This window comes from Sylvia atricapilla, chromosome 10 (assembly GCF_009819655.1).
Source record: "Sylvia atricapilla isolate bSylAtr1 chromosome 10, bSylAtr1.pri, whole genome shotgun sequence".
In the NCBI taxonomy this organism is placed as follows: domain Eukaryota; kingdom Metazoa; phylum Chordata; class Aves; order Passeriformes; family Sylviidae; genus Sylvia; species Sylvia atricapilla.
The window spans coordinates 19,031,842-19,044,942 of record NC_089149.1 but is presented as its reverse complement, the minus strand read 5'-3'; the positions used below and the strand labels follow the sequence as shown (position 1 = coordinate 19,044,942).

The 13,101-nt window shown below is 42.7% G+C and overlaps 1 protein-coding gene across 3 annotated transcripts in view; it reads right to left on the bottom strand.

Annotated features, from left to right (window-relative positions):
• Nucleotides 1-8,187, bottom strand: part of GIGYF2 (GRB10 interacting GYF protein 2) — a 74,650-nt gene extending 66,463 nt beyond the window's left edge. Inside the window, exons 1-3 of one of the 3 annotated variants that reach the window (XM_066326197.1) lie at nucleotides 8,050-8,187; nucleotides 7,485-7,671; nucleotides 7,154-7,180 (exon numbers count right to left, since the gene is read on the bottom strand). The gene's annotated coding sequence lies outside the window, so the exon portion shown is untranslated. The remainder of the gene's footprint in view (nucleotides 1-7,153; nucleotides 7,181-7,484; nucleotides 7,672-8,049) is intronic. The other 2 variants (XM_066326196.1, XM_066326198.1) reach the window with 2 other exon arrangements.
• Nucleotides 8,188-13,101: the final 4,914 nt, after the last annotated feature.

Genomic DNA, 13,101 nt, shown 5'->3' with positions numbered 1-13,101 from the left:
ATATCTAGACAAAAAGCTGTTTTCAGAGATTTGAAAGATTAAAACTACTATGTTTTCCAGACTTTGCTCAACCTCACATAATTGCCATTTAAGGCTCATTTATTACTGATGGGCACATGCATTAAGATTTTCAAGCAATGTTAAATTCCTGCATTTCAATTACAGAATTCTCTCAGCTAGCAGCACATGGCTCTCTGTCTCACCAAGATGTTCTGCTGTTCTTGGTAGAGACCAACAAGACAAAGGTTCTTAAAATTCCAAGTTAAGCCTAGGAAATGGCTGCATTCAGGTCTGACCATCTGATCTTTTCTGCACACACACACAAAAAAAAAAAATTAAAGATTTGGACTGTCATTGCAATTTATAGCTTTGTGGCTACTGCGTGCTTAGGTTTTCTATTAACTCTGGAAACCCAAATCTTGAAAAAAAATATACCACTGATTCTTCCTATATACAGTTATTTTATTTTTAAATGTTCTATTCTTCGATCAGAGATGTTTAGGAGAAAAGTATCCTTTCCTTTCAAGGTAGTTATGTTGCTGCTGTAGGTCTGAAAGAGTCTTTTAAACCTAGAAACTGGGTGAAAAAGTGAGAACCAAAGAACACAATGGAAATCCAGCATGAGGAGACTTAACTGCAAGGAAATGGGTTCTCCTCAAATAAAAATGGAAAAGGAATTTAACAGCACTCAACAGCAACATCTCATGAAGATGTTTCCACAAGCAAGAAAACATTCCATAGGCAGCTACTAAAGCTAGCTAATGTTGGTGCCAGTAACTATGTTTTTTTTAAAAATTAACAGGTTGACTGAATAATTAATGCTGATTTTCTTTAATTCTTGAAATATTAAAGATGATCCACAACTGTATGCAAGGCACCTTTGAAGTACAATGGTAAACAGGATGACTCAGGTGGCTACACAACCTGTCTTTTTGATATTAATCACTGGCTAAAGCAGACAACACAGATTAAAGGACACTGACATAATTAAGGCCAGGCAACAGATTTATGGAAGATATGCAATCAAAATATACTTTTGTAGGAGTAGAAATGTCATTGCCTGAGCAAGCAGATAAATTTTAACTTCTGCAGGACATTTCATTTCAGCAGAATATTAAAAAGGACAAAAGCATTCAGAACAACACAGAAAACTCTCAAATCACCACAACCTAATTTTTCTTCTCTTCTAAAGAATCTACAACAACCCATCTCAAAATTCTCCAAACCAAGTAAAGGTAAGGTGCTATCTTCTACAAAGTCTGTGACACTGGCCACAAAACTTCTAAAACCTAAGGATGACAAACATGGATATGGTAAATAATGGAAATGACACATCATCAATAGTAGCATCATGAATTATTCAATGACTCAGTCCAGTATAGCAGGTTACACTGAATAAGGCAAAGTCAAGAGACTCACAAGCAGAAAACACAGGTGATATATAAGAAATGCAAGACTATTCTGGAAAAACACAGTCCTGAAATCATGCTGAGATTTATGACATTAATCAATTGTTAAAGGAATATACAACATTGACTAGAAGAGCTAACAAAAACCATTCAACCCAGGAAAATTAGAATGCAGAGTAATTATACACCAAATTTTACCACTGAAGGAATACTGTGTCCTTTCTGTTGTAAGAGGCAAAAAAGCAGATAAATCAGGTGTTCAAAGATTGATAGAACCTGACAGATATGCCCTACAGTGAGAAGAAAAAACACCAACAACATACTAAAGCTCTATTTATTGGGCTTTGAGAAAAAATTAAGTAGCTTAGTCTGCAAATGATCACTCAGGTAAAAACATCAGAAGACCCAAGTTAATTCAGTGAAGGGACTGAAGCAAGACATTCAGAGATAATCAACAAAGTTAGTTGGTTTTAGATCAATGTGAAATTATTTTCTAGTAAGCATATTCTAGTTTAAACAGAAAATTAATCAGAGAAAAAACCTATTAGTCACATTAGACAAGATGCCAAACAAGTCACAGGAGTCACTTCTGGCTTACCAAACCTGATTCCTGATAAAGGCAGTGAATTTTCCAAGGCCTATCTACCCACACACCAAAAAGTTTTTCCTAAGGGAGCAATGTCCAAACCTCCCCTTCTCCAGAAACTACACCTCTATTATTACACATACATTTTTAGATCTCTAGAATTCTTATAACCTCTCTGTCTCAAACCTTTGCAAAAGTATTTCGATCTCTTGGCAGCTTCTGATCAAAAATTGTCCATGAATACCTCAAATGGCACTTGTCTGCTCAGATGCACCTAAAGCTTTATGGAGCACCTCAGCTTGCAACATGTTCCACCCCAGGAACAAGATTTGTCAAGAAGGACAAATCCAAGTAGCCCTTCAAGGATAGAAATGACACAAGAGACTAACAAGACCTATACACTTAATAACCAAATCCAAGAAAAACTTAGAACATTAAGTAACACAACTCCAGATGTTCTCTTCCTTTCCTACCTACTATTGTGAAATTGGTGGTTAGAGGCAGGCTGGAGAGCTCCACTTCTTGCTTCACCTGCACACAGCCAAATGGGAAGGCTTTTCCCACTTTCCCCACCAGAACACAGCGTGACCTCCACTTTTATTAGCAGACTCCCAGCCAAAGGCAGACACCAGCGATTAAGCCTCAAGCAGAGTCAGGGAACCACACCCTTGGCCCTGCCACTGCCTGAACACAAATGCTTCTCATTCCAAATCCTATCCCAAAATCCTGCCAGCACTCACTTTGCAGCTAAAAAAAAAAAAAAAAAAAAAAAAAAATCACTTCCACATCTGTCTACCTTGTACATGGAAAACTTGCTGGTAGATAACTATTTTGTCTGTGCTCTTCCACAAGGCACTACAGGTCAAGATGCAAAGTCTGTCTATCTGCTCCCCAGCAAGGCCAGCAGCCAGACTGTGAATGCAACCACAACCCCACTGCAGCACCTCTCTCCCACTGGTCACACACACTATATAGCCCATACCCATTTTCTAGGTGGAAGAACACATCTTCAGACTACATTCACTGAAAACAACCAATGAATTACAGATCTGGGTCACTGAGAAGGTTCAGGGGTTAGTTTTTAAAATGTAAGTTAAAAAAACAGCTTCTTCGGGCTTCAGAAATTATTTCCCTCCCCTCCCACCCTGTTCCTTAAGGTTTCCTGCTCATGCAGTTCTGAGACATCCTATACTTCAGGAAACAAACATTCAACAGTGGGTGTTTAATAAAATACTCTGAACAGAGACAATCAGAATGTGTATCAGACTGCATACTACATGTGAACTACAATACTTTCTAATAGCTTATCCATTTTTGCAAAATTTGCTAAAAAAACATTCACTTGTTTTGATCTAAGAACCATATCTTTTGTGATGCCAGCCTGATCCTTACTACTCTTAAAACTTAGTATTACTGAGAGAATCATATACGCAGATGATTCAGCATTAACTAAGCCTGCCATAAAGGCTTCATTGGTTTTAATGGTGGCTGAATGGGGCCTCTGATTGTCAAGTTATGAAATGTTTTTACATAAAAACCCTTGCCATATGCTACTCCATGATCAACCTCACTCACTTTCTGTCACACACAGTCTAACACATCAGCTCTGCTTTGTGCAGGAGGCTGGAGCAGACAACCACTAAAGGCTCTTCCAACTAAATCATCCTCAGATTCTAACACTTGTGGCTCAAAAAAAATCAGTTTGTAAACCCTTTACTTGTCAGCCAAACCAACTCCTTGCCACGTGACATCCTGACTCTAAGGCTGAAGGTAAATTCAGCTATTCAGCTTTCTAACCTCACCAAACTTCACCCAGAGTCATGTCGGAGTGTCCGGAGCTGATCTCCCTCTTTCCCTCCAGTCTGAACAGACACACCCCCACCCACGGATCCCAGCTGTTTCCACCCAAACCGATCTACCCAGGGACGTGCACAGCCTCTGAGTCTCCCAGTCACACAGGCCAGGATCTTTATCAAAAAATATCACTAACAGAATGCAATTTACATTTATTGTAGGGAACAGGAGGAACAGAAAAAAAATCTGTTTCACTGTAACCAGAACCTGAAACAAGTGTTTCTCTACTGAAAAAAAGGACAAAATTTCAAGTAACAAAACACTTCACAAACTGTAGTGCATTATGCTTACTTTCATTGAAATAGCAACTATTTAACAGTACAAAAATATCCTTCTAACCAGTTTTTGTAACTGTATATGTAAGCTTGTTTATCCATTTATAATGACAAACTACATATACAAAAAAAGCCATCAAGTTACTGTTCTTTATTTCCCTAGATTTTTTAAACATATGGCTAAGGAGAAAGAATTATGATCATGCACTGTTTTAATAACTAACTGAGACAATCAAAAATTAGTAAGTGATCCAACAAGCAGTCAACAACACAGAATTAAAACAATTCTCTAAATATCCATCAAAATTTTTCATTGACCTATACATTCTACAACCTCTACACAGCTCATGGGATTCCTTCTACTTTTCTCTATAATCCTGAGGTCTGCATATCCAGCTTCTATATACTAAAAGCTTTAAGGATTACAGGAAAGGCTCACTCCTGAAAAGAACACAGAAAAACCTCTGATGCATCCAAACAATTCTATACATCCTTTCCACAAAAAAAAAAAAAAAAAAAAAAAAAAAAAAAAAAAAAAAAAAAAAAAAAAAAAAGATTTCAATGGCAGCCCAGTTTTCCATGCAGGCATCAAACCATCTCTACAGTGTCTAAATTCAAGGATTGTTTAATTACCCCTAGAGGAAATGGAATGAAAGCCTTCCTCTGCAAAAAAAGAGAAGTGGACACGTTTTGTAATCAACACACAGTGGCAATCTCAGCTCCTAACAAAGCAATGCAAAGACCTCAGCCTGCTACAATCTCCAGCTGCAATCTGAGCTAAACATGAAATAATAATGGTATTAAACATCCCCACGATGAACTGGTTATATATATCCACACACATATTACCACCAACCACAAGAGGGCCAATACAAACTTGTCACTTAAAACGCTTAATTCTTAATTCCATCCATAACTTAGGCACACCTTGAGCAAACTTGCTAAGTTTTCTCACTTCTGGTGATCCTCAAGCCAGGTCCTTTATGCAAACAAAAAAAAAATGTTCCGGAGTTGAGAGTAAGAGATAGAGGCTGAACTGGGCAGGAAACTGACTTCGTTCCCACAAGAGCAAACCCCATACCCTGCAGCATTTCACACACCTTAGATTTCAAATGTCACTCTACGAATTAAAAGAAATTGATGAGAAAACCACACAAAGAAAGAGTCCCTTTCAAGACAACTGCTTCTTCAGTAAACAAAGAAAAAGGTTTCCCCTAATCAAGGCATCCAATGGCTCTCTAGCAAGCTCTGTAGGGGGAAGGCTCCCTTGATGTGCCCCATAGCTCTATCTCTAATCATGAATTATATATAGCTTATCTACAGTAATCTTTGAGCAGAAGCACTGAAGAGGAAAAAAAGTAAGAAACCCAGAAAAATTAAGGAGAGCTGCTAGGAAATTGATTTTGTTTTTCTAAATCAGACTATGAGCTAACTTAACACCATACTTTAAAAAGTCCTAAGAAAAATTTTAAAGAAGAATTTCATTTCAATGAAAGAATAAGAAACATATATATGACAGTTACTTGAACTTGCAATACCAGACTGAAATAGGCAAAATGAAATTTCACATTCTTAGTAATTAAAAGTAAGTAAAGAAAGAAAGAGGCCAAAGGGGAAAGCACAAATCATAGTGCCCAGCTCATCTTCATTCAGTTACTGTGAATCACTGTTTTCCCTTCCAGGTTTAAATAGAAAGATCTTTCTGCATAGAGAGATGTACCAGCAAACTCTTCAGCCACTCAGCTGTCCCAACAATTTGTTCCACGGGACTCTGACATCTAGAGTTGTTTTTTTATTTTAATGAAGTATCTATACATCTTAAAAAAATGCCAATTCTCCTCTTACATTCAGGTAAGATGAACTCGAGTTTGTGACAGAACTTCATGCAGACAACTGGCCTTAGCAGAGACATACAGTGGTGCTTAGTCTCAGTTCCTTAAAAAAACCCCAAACCTACTTTGCATTCTGTTTTTACAGTTTTTTTCCTCAACTAAGGAGTAAAACAGTAAGGGAAAAATTAATTACAAAGCCCTCAACTGTCTATTTACAAGCATTTTTTTTCACTTACATAATCACAGGTATCCTAGTTTCACTTTACTGTATGTTTTAGAAAGGCAAGCGAAAATGCTAACAGCAGCACCTGAGGATATTTTACAATCCTCAAAGTCAACACCTGTAACAAAAAGAGTGTCTGCAAGAGTCCAAGCTTTTACTGTGGTATCAAAGTTTTTTCAAGCACAGTGTGAAACAAATAATTCCTGCTCCAAAACCACGTTAAATTTTAGTTCTCTACCCTTGCTTTAAAACACAGGCTGAAGAAACCCTTCGGGAAAAGGCCCCAAAAGAAATACAGTGACCAGGTGTTCCCAGACACTTTCCTGCATCCAGGGGCTGGGAGAGCATGAGAAGCTCTTAAAACCACTCAACCCCAGTATTTACACACAATATTGTCAGACACTGAAAGTCCCAACACAAAAGGTGACATCCCAGTCCCAGGGTTCAAATTCTGCCTTCTCTTCAATCCAGCTGACTATTAAACAGAAACTTTTTTTTTTTTTTCCTTAAATCACACATTCACTGAGAAATTAACACCAACACACAACCACTGACATCAACTGATCTGAAACCACACTAACCTGGGGAGCAAAGCAAATGCAGAAGGGGCCATGGACACTCCAGCATTTCTGCTGGCACCCCCCCGGCTTAATTAGGTTTTCACACCGGCATCGGCTAATTGCTCAAAGGATACCTATTCAAGTGCATGGCAAGAAAACCAACACCTCATAGTAATAACGCTCTTATTATCTACTGCCGCCGCCATCCAATAACAAAACTTAAAAATACCAAAACAAAGTTTTTGTTGGTGACAACTGTAACCAATTTTGTTTACAAAGGTTTCCAATTATCACACTGTGTATCAACCAAACGCTCCATTCACAGAATAGCAAATTAACTTTTGTTTATTAAAGAGTTTCTTAAGAACAAAAGCAACCAGCAGAGTCATAAGAAAAAAAAAAATTCACACGTACTTTCCAGGAACTTGCCCAAGTCAGCTCCTGAAGCAAGAAAATAAAATGAGCAGCAAGAAGTTAGAGGAATATAATCAGAATTCAAAAGGTCCTTCCCCGCCCACCCAAGCAAACAGATATTCAAGAATTACAGTAAAAGCAGCACACCACGAACGTTGAACTGAATGTTAATGGGGAAAACGAAGATTTTTATTCCAGAAGCACTACTTGGCAATACCTCCTTTAGGCCTACACCTTGTCCCAATTCAAAGAGCAATCACAGAGAACTGAAAGAGCCGTAAGTGCTCCGGTGACACTGAAACTACTTGTCTTGGATCAATACCAAACGTACACAATTCTGATCGATGCTCTCTTCAGCCTGCCAAGGCCTCTCCAGTCAAACACTGCCGGTCACCGCTGCTCCCAACACCCTGCTGCCTGCGCGGGGGAAGGCTCGGAGCTCCCTCTTTCCTCGGCCACTGTAACCCGACAGGGCCGGGCGTGCTCGAAGCGGGGCTCACCGCGGCGCTCCCGCTGGGCTGGGAGGGGACGAGCGAGTTGACAAGGGTCAGTGCGGGGGGAGACGGCCCCGGAGGGCGGTGAGGAGCCGCGGGCGCCCCGCCGCCACTTGACAAGTACCAAGGACCCGCATGGAGAGCTCAAGGCCCGCTCGCCCCAGCTCCAACGACCCCTGCAGAGGTCCATGGGGAGCGCAGGGGGGCCCTCCAGGCGCACCCCCCCTCCCCCCTGGGCGGCCTCGCCTCCCGGTTAGGCCGCGGGGCGCCTCGGTGCTGCGGCAGCCGAGGCGGACGGGGGCCGCTGGCAGGGCCGGTAGTCGGACAGGGCGCGCGGCGGCGGAGGTGTGGCGGGGGCGGCCGGGGCAGCGGCGGGGCCGGGAGGCGGCGGGACGGCGTTACCTGCGCTCCCGGGCGGAGAGTCCCTCACAGCCGCGGCGGCTCCTCAACCCAACAACACAAGATGGCGGGTGCGCCGCCACGCAGCGTCACGTGAGGGAGAAGCCACGCCCCCAGGCCCCGCCGCGGGACCCGGATGAGCAGCGGCGCTTCCCGTCCGCCCTCCGTGTGACGTCACCGCGGAGGGGGGCGAGCCTCTAGCGCCCCCTGGCGGAGGCGCGAGCCCGCCGCAGCACCAGCCCCTCCCCTTCCCCTCACAGCCCGAGGAGAGGCGGAGGGCGATGGGATCCCCGCGCCGTGCCCCCAGCCCCGCTAACCAAACCACCGCGTCAGTTCCCCTTGCGCTCGGCACTGGTAAGGCCACACCTTGAGTCCTGTGTCCAGTTTTGGGCTTCTCAATTCAGGAAGGATTTTCAGGGGCTGGAGCATGTCCAGAGAAGGGAACGGAGCTGGGGAAGGGTGGCCTATCTGAGAGGAGCAGCTGAAGGAGCTGGGGGCGGAGCTCAGGCTGGAGAAAAGGAGGCTCAGGGGGGCCCTTGCTGCCCTCCGCAGCTCCGTATGACAGGACGGTGAAGCCGCGGGGGTTCTGCTCCCAGGGTACAAGGGACAGGAGAATTAAGCATTAAGCTTAATTCTTAATGCCAAGCTTAATTAAGCTTGGCATTAAGCTGCAGCAAGTGAAGTTTGGGCTGGACACTAGAAAGAAATTCTTCACGGAGGAGGTGATTAGACATTGGAAGAGGCTGTCAAGGAAGGTGGTGGAGTCGCTGTTTCAGGAGGTGTTCAAAGGAACAGCTGGACGTGGCCCTCAGTGCCCTGGTGTGGTTGACGAGGTGGGATCGGTGACAGGTTGGATTCGATGTTTCATTTCAACCTGAATGATTCCGTGATTCTGCCCCCCTCCCGCCGCTGTCTCACACACAGAGGCAGCCTCAGCAGCGCAGTGTGGCTCCCAGCCGTGTGTGTTCGCTCTGTGTGGTTCCATGAGGCAATTCACCTTTATCAGTAGCCACTCTGTAGGAAGCCACCCACCGTGTGTGGCTCACAGTGCCCAGGCACCGAGGGCTGGACCTGCTCTCAGCTGGGCGCTGGAGAAACCCTGAGGACACTTTGCTGTGGGAGTCACCCTGGCAGGCAGCGGCAGCTGCTGCTGTTGCTGCTGACAGAAAAAGGGTATTAGATTATACATATTTTGACTCTTCTGATGGAAAAATCAGGAGCTCAAGGCAAACTTTCTTCAGCTAAAAATACCAGTTTATTTTTAGTCCCTAAACCCATATTAGTACATGATGCAGAATAGCCCCATGTGGTTTCTTCAGCGTAAAAAAAATATTCTTGGCTGTTACGCGCTGCTGAAGGTATAAGCGTTTTCAGCTGAAACAGTTTCACTCTAATCATGATGTCAGCCACAACCCATGTAGCTTTCTCCACATCCGCTTCTAGATGGATAAATACTCGTCATTGTATACTCAATGACAGCCAAAAATTATGCAACAGTGAATACTAGTGATTCTTACGAGCTAATGGGTTGAAAGCCTGTAATTCTTGGGGCTTTTTTTTTAGTTGAGTTACATAGGACTTCCTCACCCATAAACCTTAGAATGGAATTTCTCCATTAGGAGGCTGGTATGGAAAAGCAAAGCTCTCTAAAAAAGGGCTGGCCTCTGATAAGCTGCATTCAGTCCCCCTGGTTGTTATCACACAGCTTGAGCCAATACTAATAATGATAAAGGGAAGGGAGGGAGGGAGACAGTGCTGCATTTCAAGCTGTCAGTGAGAACTTCCAATTTCATTGCAGAAGCAGCTGTGCCTTGTTTTTCTACTTATCAAATGTGAGTTTGAGCACTCAAAAATATTTTCACATGCTCTAAGACAACCTTTATCTCAGATGGGAGATGTTTAGCACTTGTGGAAATTTTTTTTATCCCAGTTAGCACAAACATTCTATTACCGAGACAAAAAAAAATCAAATTCAAGAAGTGTCTGAAACATGCCTCATCTGCAGAACTTGGCATTTTTGTAAAATACCTCAAGGAAACTCAGATGACAATCTTTTGGTAATAGCAGATGCATCTTAAATCTTCCACAACTCATTCAAGCAGAACAGGCAGAATGAATATTCTCATTGAAAATTCAAGACTGTACCCGTGTGGTAAAATTCCTGCATGGCTCAATGACAGAATGTCAGCTGATAGTGTGTAGGTGTGAAATCACTCCAGCAGCCAGTCTGGGCACCAAGGGCATGATGTACTTCAGAGCCCTGGATTACTGTGCCAATTCATCCACACTATTAGAAACCTGAGGGCAGGGAAGCAGGACCCCAAACAAACTGTAAACTTTCCTTACTAACCCCTTGTTTTCACCCATTCTGGCTTGGAGGCAAGAGCCTGCCTCCCTCAGTACACTGGTAGAGCTATGAACACAGAGAACAGCTTTGAAAGGATAAATAAGGACCAGAAAGATGTGTCACAGTTATGTTTCCCCTTGCCCCTCCTGCATTTTGTTACTTGGAAAAGTGGTTCCCCTGTTTGACGAAATAACCAGGGATTTTGTCTGGGAAGAGTCAGTGTCTTCTCAGCAGCCTCTGTTTTCCATGTCCTCATTTGTCACATCCCTAAAAATAATGAAACCAGCAGCAAAGCAGGCAAACATCCAACTGCAGTTTTTAAAGTCAGTCACTTCAATGCATCTGTCACCTCAGGTGGCTAGTGCTGAAAGACAGAATACCACAAACAAGCTGCTACTTCTGCAACACTCCATTACTTTTACATGTCTTGGATTTATTTGGACACTCCCATAAGGTCAAAATGTTATTTTATCACCTTAATCCTCACAGACAAACCCCGAACCTTGAGGCAGGAGGAGCTCGATCACACCATTTCTCTTTCTCTCAACTGTGACCACACTGAGCTCTTTAGATGAGACTTCCTGCTGCCACGGGCTGCCCCCTGCAGCCACTGGCAATGACTGTGACAGGAGCATCCTTGACAAACTCACTGAAATCTGAGCATCCAGACAGGCTGAACCCACCCTCAGTGCTGGCTGAAGTGCTTGTGGCTCCTTTCTTGTACTTTGCCTGCTCTGGGAAATGTTAAACAAAATCCCTTCAGGGATCAAGGACTACCTGATGTTTCCATCCCAGACGAATGACTTGAGGCAGGTATTTGTCCCTTCTGAGAAAGACCACTAAGTGCAACAGGCTTTTCATCAAGCTCCTCTGCTTGCCATCACAGACTTGAGAGTCACTTGGGGCATGTCAGAAAAACCAGACAAGCATTAATATACCAGCAGGCATCACTAAAGAGAGCTGGGATTGCCAGGACCTTTGAGAGCCACCTGTGGAGACATCAGCCATAAAAAGGACAGAGCATCAAGGATTACAATAGATAAATTACAGATAAATACAACTAAGTGTTGTCACATGGTTAGATGCGGGAGACACAGCTAGCCAACTTCTCTTTAGGACTTCTGCATAACCTAGTGACACTGTTATCCAATCCAATAATTGCCAGTAAAACAGAACAATTTAGAAAGCAATTAATTTCCCAATATCCATTTTTGCAAAGCTAATTTCAAAATACACATTGCTGCAACCTCCAAATAAATGCACATCCAAAACCACTTTCTGTTCACTGCACTGAATGCAGGTCCCAACTAACAGCACCTATTTTAATTGAACAAAACCATAGACAATGCTCATTTCCTTACTGAAACTTGTCAGCTGGAGTTGACTCAATTCTGTTGAAATAGAACCACTGGAAGGCCTTTTTCCACCCTCTTCTCCTGAAGCCCTGGCCTCCTTAGCCAGCTGCATGTGCAAAGCAGCACAATTCAGCAATGCTTGCTACGTTGTAAAGAAAAAAATAAAAGAAACCACAAAAATCAAGAGCTGCAGTGTCACAATTTTGCTGGGGAAATAGAGACTAAGGAACCTTCCCTCTGATTTTACCTGAGCTCTGAGACCCAAGGACTCCTGGACACAGTGAATGTATCAGCACAGAGCAGAGCTGAATGGGATAAAATATTTATGGCTTCTATTCCATCACTGGACCTGAAACAAGGCATGGTTAAACCTCTTCCTGAACCCCCTCCTCACTGTGTCCATGCCAGCAAAGCTTAGCAGATCAGGAACAGTAGAAGCAAAATGCTTGGACATGTTTTCAGATATACATGTATTTTTCTCCCTTAATAAAGGCAGAAGCAGGAAATGCAAAGGGAATTCTTGCTGAAGCAACCTGCCCAGCTCCCAGCTGGGGCCCTATGGGGGCTGAGACAGAGGCTATTTTAGGATAAAGAAAGGCTGACAACCTTCAGATGTCAACATTTAGCAGTGGGCAATATTCCAACTATTTACACAGCCATGTCCCTTTCTGAGGAAATGCAAATACTCAGGCTTTGTACTCCAGAACTGCTGCGCAGAAGAGGAAGTATTATCAAGAAGAGGTTGAACACTTCTCCCACTCATCCAAGTCAGGATGCCGAGCTTTGGGGATTACTACTGTAATTTGTGAAAAATGCTCTATTCAAAGACCTGAAATAAACCACAGACAAGACTGGAGATAACAATGCTTTATTTTTACATTTCAGCAACAGGAGAAATAATTGAAGATGAAATTATCTGCTTTGTTGTAAAGTATAAAAACATTTAATTATAAATATTTAGCTAAAAAAGCGTGATTTATAAAATATAATCTGTGAAGATATATACACAGTTTAATCGTTTAGCAATTCTTTCACCTGACATTAAAGAGTAGAGGTTTTTCTATTTATTATTCCATGCTCACAGTTTAGTGCTCACAGTTTAATTAAGCAAAACAGACAAGTGAAAAGATGACTGGTGAGTTTTGTCCTGGAAAAAAAAAAATTACATTTTGCCACAAATTTGGGCAAAACCAGAGGCAGAATTTGAGCAAATCCATGTCTCTAAGAGAGGTCTCTGAGGTGAGTTCCCCTGCCAGGACTGACAGCGTTTATATCCAGACAAGAGGTGGGGGATCTCAACATTTGTGGACAAGTTTCCTGTGTTTCCAAGAGAAAATGGCTAATAGTATAATG